This window comes from Coptis chinensis, chromosome 4 (assembly GCF_015680905.1).
Source record: "Coptis chinensis isolate HL-2020 chromosome 4, ASM1568090v1, whole genome shotgun sequence".
NCBI classification, from domain to species: Eukaryota; Viridiplantae; Streptophyta; class Magnoliopsida; order Ranunculales; family Ranunculaceae; genus Coptis; species Coptis chinensis.
Genome location: NC_141459.1, coordinates 80,910,048 through 80,917,659, shown reverse-complemented (window position 1 = coordinate 80,917,659; position 7,612 = coordinate 80,910,048). Strand labels below are relative to the sequence as shown.

The 7,612-nt window shown below is 37.6% G+C and overlaps 1 long non-coding RNA gene across 1 annotated transcript; it reads right to left on the bottom strand.

Annotated features, from left to right (window-relative positions):
* Positions 1-4,841: 4,841 nt before the first annotated feature.
* LOC147505063 (uncharacterized) lies at positions 4,842-7,191 on the bottom strand. Its single transcript, XR_015220527.1, has 4 exons — positions 6,686-7,191; positions 6,362-6,412; positions 6,170-6,280; positions 4,842-5,804 (listed from the first exon to the last, which is right to left on the bottom strand). It is a non-coding gene; the product is annotated as an uncharacterized LOC147505063 (long non-coding RNA).
* Between the last annotated feature and the right edge of the window lie 421 nt (positions 7,192-7,612).

The following is a 7,612-nucleotide window of genomic DNA, read 5'->3' as shown; positions in this document are numbered from 1 at the left end:
TTTGCAACCCCTTTTCCTCTACCACGAGATTGTAAGGAGCGGTATTCACTACAAATCGTTCATGCAATTACGCATGAGTATTTTCATGTAGAGTACTAGAATAGGTTTAGAAATCAAATGTGTCAAAATAAAACACACCTGTAGTAATCATCAAGCTTTTCGACGACTAGTCTAAAACAGGACCCATCTACGATTTGAATCCATTGTTTAACACTTAGAGTCACAGTCTTACCATCGAGCAAAAAGGCCCTTCATCACTATACTTTCATCTTCATCCGTAAAGGCTACACGCTTCGATTTATGATTTCCATCCCGCGAAATTGGGCATATACTCCATAGCATACCTAATCGACTCGGAAACAATATACGACTCTCGAATGGACCCTTCAACATATCGTTTATTGCTTGGGAATATTTTACACTCTTTCATCGCCTCTATTAGAACAAGAAATTTAAGTATACACTTTCAATTTTAAAAATCCAATTATAGAAAAAGCTAGAGAAGATATTAAGGTAAAAGTAATTTACATACCGCTCAAATGGAAACATCCACCTTTGATGCACAGTTCCATAAAGTAGCGCTTCATCACCAAATGCACCATGAGGTGGATGCCGATATCAAAAACGATGGTGGAAAATATTTTTCAAGCATGCACAATGCTTCGCAACCATGTACTTGGCCTCTTGGATATGTTGCCGGACTAAGACTTTAGAGCATAACAAGTTGAAGAATAAGCTTATCCGATGAATAGCTCTTTGCGGTCACGCGATGTTTAGGAAAAGCATGTTGAAGCAATACAGTAGCAAATAACACATAATGACATGATAGTCATGTGATTTCATTACTGAACAAACCGGTGGATTTAAAGCGACAATGTTGCTCGATTTGATGAGAAACCGTAGGAAGCTTCAAGTCCTTCAAAATTTTGCGAAGTTTAACTTCGCCTTTAGTTAAGACAAATGGAGCCTTCGGTTTTATTGGTTTCCCCGCGGATCGGTCCGATTGCATCCATCCACCACTATGAATTCGCATCTTCTTCCTCATATCTTCTTGTGCACCCATCAGTATCCTTTGACTTGTCTTTCTTGTCTAGGATGTAATTTAGTAGATGTTCCGCAACATTTTTCTCAAGATGCATCACATCAACAACATGTCGGATTTATGAGTGGGCCAATAGGGCATATCCCAAAAAATAGACCTTTTATACCAAGCCTCTGTAACTTGAACATCTTCATCATCTACACTATCATCCAAATTCACATCAGATGTGCTTCTTTTGCTACCTGTTGGGATTTTACCCGACTTATACTTGATATGACTCGCCTGCTGCATAACTTTTTCTCCACTTAGCCTTAGTGGAGCAATGTTCAATTCTTCAGTCTTAAGTCCCAAGTATTTGCCTGACCGAAACGGGTGACCGAACGGAAGAAAGGGGCGATAGTTTGTGTAAACAATCTTTTTGCATGCTCAAGATATATATCGATTGAGTGTTATCTCGAACAAATCGGACATGCTTTGTAACCATGTGTTATGCAACCCGCTAAGTTTCCAAGAGCAGGAAAATCATGAATACCCCACATTAGCATAACTCTCAAGGTAAAATGCTGTTTTTATGCATGTCATAAGCCGGCACCCCTTCCTTCCACAACCGCTCCAACTCCTCATACAATGGTCAAGAAAAATGTCGATATCTTGACCCGTGCCTTCCGCCCGGTATCGAAAACACATCATTTGGAACTCGGGCTTCATACATAAAGAAGGGGGGAGATTATAAGGTACCAAGTAAACAGGCCAACAACTGTAGCTAGTGGATTGTATTCCACGGGGATTGAAACCATCAGTTGCAATTCCAAGCCAAACATTACACCCTTCCTGAGCAAAATCAGGCCAACTCTTTTTACATGTTTTCCACTGGGATTGAGTCGATGGGATGTCGATATGATCCCAAGAAGGTGTAGCTCGGTCGTGCCATGTCATTTCGTTCGCTATCCATGGGATAGTGTACAACCTCTTGAGCCTTGGAATCAAGGGAAAATGTCTCAAAACTTTATTAGGCTCTTTTGTTTCTTTCTTACCCATCTTTCCTTCTTTCACTTTGTATCTAGGTGCTTTACACTGACGACATTCCGTTAACTTAGCATCATCTTTCCAATATAACATACAATTGTTCTCACATGCATTGATACTTGTGGCTTTCATTCCTAGATCTTTCAGCATTGCTTTCATTACAGGGTATTTTGATGGCAAAGTGATTCCTTCTGGGAACCATATCCTCAAAAGGGACAAAAGTGCAAACACACTAGTTCCCGACCAACCATATTTCTTCTTCAAGTTATGAAGGTCAACAATTGCCGAAAGTGTTGTAATGGGAGCCTCACATGAAGGGTATAGCTTTTGTTCTCGCCATTTTCTTGTATTCGTTGTACCTCTTCCCCAAATCAGTTCAAGAACAAAGTGGTGGTTCAAAATCCCCATATGATTTTCTTCATCCTCATTCAAATCACATTCAACTACTTCATGCACTCCATAAGAAGCATCAACAAAATTCCCATCCCAAGCCCTTCAAATTTCGGTGTTTTCTTCTTCAATCACTGGCTCCACCACCGGATCCGTACATGGGTTCTCACCATGTAAAACCCATACACGATAATTCTTATCCATCCCATACCTAATCAAATGTCTAGACATTGTATCAAACACAAAGTTTTTTCCATTTCAACATTCTCTACAAGGACAAGGACACGTGGTCGAGCCGCGGTTGTTCACAGTCGCAAATTGAATGAAATCAGCCACCCCTTGTTTGTACACATCTCCAAGTCTGTCCAATTCATTCATCCACTCTTTCTGAATTGGCCGAGACATTCTGCAAAATTAGACATGTGGGGGGTTGAACAAGCACATTGTGTAATCTATCGATTTGATACAACATAATACACAATCAAACCTTGAATATAGACACAGAGCACTAAGGCTTTTGTATAAGTCGTTGAATCCTAAACTTGACTCCAACTACATCAAAAGTAAGCTCTAAGTCGGTCCAGCGCAGCTGGCCTAGGTAGCAAGCAGCACTAGTATTCTCGAAATTCTAACTAAGTCTATGATATTAAAGGAATAGCTATAAATAGAATTAACTTACTACTTAATTGGTGTGTGCACTACTAATTAACTCCTAGGGATACATAGAACAAGTATACATTGATCCACAATCCTAGTTCTCCTTTAATTAAAGCAAGTAGCACAAAGTGAATTCAAGTAGTAATATTAAACATGTAGAATACAGATCTTTTAGTCTACCATGCATGAAAATACTTTACTTCACCTTCGCAAATTATATGCTGAAAGTTTACCAGTAGCACACCATTTACAAAGAATACTAACAAAGAAAAATTGATTTAATCTACCGTAACATTGGGCTATACTACCACCTTAGGCAGGCACCGCCGTCAAACCCTCAGTCGACATATCTTTATCTAAGCAACCATACTCTTCCTCCAATTGTTTTGAAAATTTCCAGCTTACTCTTCCTCCAACTGTTTTCACTCATGTCAATTGATGGTTCCCTTCTATTTCTGTTTTAGAATTCCACAAAACTAAGCAAGTCAAACCCCTTATTTCAACTGACTTGACATTTTATGAGGTTCACAAGCATGGTGTGGAGTTTATTTTCACCAAACACCAGGGCTTAATTTACCTTGCACTTAAGTTAGCAATGGAATACCCAAAACACAAATCGATAGCGTTGATATGCTAGAATCGGTAAAATTAGACCGACAATGATTCGGCAACCCATCACACATGAGAAGATCTATTCAAAGGCAGAGCAAATAGTTGTAACTATAAACTTACTCTTAAAAACAGAATCTTTAAATGATGATCATTTTAGTAAAAAAAGAGGAGACAAATGCATCTAACATCATCGTACTTAAGAGATTATTTGATAAATTTTAAACACAAACCATTAATTAGTCAATAATTCATTAATCTTTCAAAGTCTATTTCCGTTTGTATGAGCATGCATTGATGAAGAATTTCTCTACTTCATAATTACAAAAGACACTTGGCCTCCTCAAGATAGACGCGTCTTGAGGCTACTCTGTGTTCGTGATTTGAACTTTCAGATTTTCAGCAGTAGATAGTTGAACCAATTCCAATGTGAGATTTCGGCCTATTTTGTGCCCTGATTATCTCTCTCTTCATAAACCCCCAAAAAAACCCTACTTAGTTGTTGTTGTTGTCTTATTTTTAATGATTTCAATATTATTTTGGAATCATGAGAGCATGATTGGTTGTGTTTCCAATAAAACAGAGAAACTGGTGTTTTAGCCGGTCGCTAGATAAAACTACTACTACTACTACTACTGGTGAACCATCTCACTCTCCAACCATTCATTCGATCTTATTCCTTACTTTTCGGCTAAAGTAGGGAACGAAGTAAGTAGCCTAAGTCAACAAATAGCACTATTCTAATTATGCTCGGAGAAGCGCTCTTTCAGCTTTTCTCGATCTTGTTTTCAGAACGACTCTTAGTTTCCAGAAAAGTAGGAAATAAACTCCATATAGAAAGAGGAGCGAGTACCATTTTGCTGGATATCACGAATAAAAAAATTGAGGGTCGCATTTAATAGATTCTTTTGAAAGGAAGTTGTCATATTATTAACAGGTTGGACTTTCTCTTCGATAAATTTGTAAGCCTGGCCGAAGAAGGAAGAAAACTAAAGCACGTTAGCTTTCGCGCGTTGGGCGCTCATCCCTTGCTTCTTGTAGTGTAGTCATGTTCTTTTGAAGCTGGAAATGTATCTTCTTTGGGGGCATTCTCCACACGGATGGGGCCAAGCCCGAACGTAATGTATGGGTGACAAATCGGCCATAGGAGTACTCCGGGATATAAACCAGGGCAACTAATGTCGAGCATACGACGATGCCGCCCGTTTTCATTTCGTGGAAGTCCCCGGCAGAGGAAAGGGCTGTAGGTGATGGCGCGTTCTGCTTCTTATCTAGAGAGGGGCGAAAAATCGTTCCCATTGGGCCGTAGTTTCACTCTTCTTAATCTGGAGGTTTTCCTTTCTTCTTTGACCAACCATAAGTATCAAATTTAATCTCACTCCTGCTCCATACAGAATGGTTACTACAAAAGAGCCTGCCCGACCCGGCAATGAATGCACCGGAACAAGTAGAATCCGAGACAGTTGGATTGTCAAAACTAGACCAAATGGTGACTGACTCATTTCTCAAAGACAAGTTACCTGAGCCATCAAGTGTTCCATTAGAAATGCCTTTATTTGACGTTCTAGATTCCCAAACGAGGCTACCTGAACCGTTAGTTAAACGAAGGTTCCCACTAAGTTGGAGTTCAAAACGAGCTGAAGAATTGACAATGCCAAAGTCCCCACCAGCTTTCCATACTGGAATGCCAGAGAAGGATATTGTAGCAGAAAAAGAAGTTGGATTGGTTGAAGATATGGGGATGAAAGTAACAGAGAAAGAATTGTTGGCAGAAGTCCATGAATAAGGTTATAATCGAATGTACAAATTGATAGTTATAGTTGGTTAGATTTAGGATTTGGTTATAAATTATAATCATTTATGTCTAACACAGGAACTAGTATTTTACGTGAGTAGATTCTTATAAGTTGACCAAAACACTAGTCACATTAAACATGTTTCAAATGGCCATTTCATGTAGAACTCAACTAAGACAAAGACAAATCCAACAAGTGAGTGGAAAACAAGGAAGCTGGGATTGAAGTGTCGAGGGCCATTTGATGAATTTTGGGCACGTAATCAGATTTCAACTGAAGTTCATCTGTAGAATCGTAGATACACCAAGAACATGATTAAATGACAGTAATTTAAGATCAAAAGGACACACTTTATGTAAATGGGGAAACAAATTTCAAATCACCCTATATATTATATATATGATCATCACTTAATCAAAGGCAAAAATTGTGAAAGAATCTTCCCAAGGGCAAAAGTGGGGTGTCTAAAAGTATTAAAATATCCCCTATATGAATGTGATGAGATCGATTAAAGTTCACCAATGGTGCTGGAAAAAACTAGAAAAGTAAGAAAACTGTATGTACTACAATATTGAGGATTCTTTTCCATCATATAAAACTTAAGATTCCAGGCAAGTAGCTTAATAAGAAAATGCTTCAGTGTTCATACCTCAAGACCACCACAGTAGGTTGATATCAGTTGAGCAGTCTCAGACGCTCGTTTTAAATCAGATGAGTAAACAGCATAAACTTTATATTCTTTCGACAATCGATCAGCCACCTTGACGAAAGAAAGTACCCAATCAAGTATCAATAAAAGTAAAGGATATTCAGAAATATACTCTAAGCATCAATAACTTACTGCTTCTGCTTGTTGTCTCCCAACCTCATTTAGTTCAGCATCCAAATGTCCCTAATAAACAAAAGGAAGCTATTAGAAAACTGACTCGTGAAAGTTAGATTGTTGATATTATAATCTACAATCGTATAGCTTCATGAGAAAAGAGGAAGCTGAACTGAAAGGGTAAACATTGGGACCCCAGAAATTTTGCTTGTGATTGGTAAACTGAATTTTTTTACAACTATGAACAATGTACCATGGTTTATTGACGCTTCAATTTAAAAATAAAAACTTTACTAGTTGTAATCGGTCAATCAAAAATAATAGGTCAATCAAAATAAAAACCTGAAGTCTTCCATCGGTTTCAAGGTTGTAATCGGCTTCAAGAGGTCCATCGTCATTACCATCGGTTTCAAGGTTGTAATCTAAATTATTAAAAGCTGAATTTCTTACAAGAACTCTGACCTCGCCTAAACTCTTTGTATGTTTCGAAATTCCCTAAACAGTGCTTTCTCGAGGGTTATGTCTGAAAAGTTCTCCAACGTCACCTTTTAATGTGTCAAACTGTCACCTTTTAACCATTTTTTCCGCGAATAATCAGGTATCATCAAATAAAATTTTACAATAATGTACGTACCTCGTGCTTTTCTCTGGATTGGTCTGTAAACAGGATTGGATCAAGATGATAATTAGATCGAAATGATAATATAAAACTGGATTGGATTGAGATGATGATTTTGAGGAAAAAGATTTCAATTTTAGGATTCTTGAAATGCGGCGGTGAGAGAGAGTGAGAGGAGAGAAAGAAAGTTGTGTTTTATATTTCGACCAAAATAATAGAGCGCGATTTTTTTTTGTTTCCTATTTTTCAAAATTTTCAAGTTTTTAGTTTGTAACACTTTTCTAACGCTTTTTAAGCGTTAGCAATTAATTCTGAAAAATTCACCCAAATAAAACAACGCTTTACAACATTGCCAACGCTTATTTAACGTTGGCAATTTGCTAACGGTTAATAACCGTTGCAAATCAATAAAAGTGCGTGTTGCAAATATTCTATTATGGTGTAGTGGCCTTTTTCCAAGAAAACCCTTGTGTTCATTATTATTTTTTATTCTTAATTAAATTAGACACGGTGTTTTGTCATGAGTAAAATAACTCTTCAAACTTGTGAAATTGAGAACGTTGGATATCCCAAATCTAAAAAACCAATTTGTTTTATTATGTAGAATAGAATTTTCTATTGTAGATCTACACAAAAGTCGAAAAAATCAA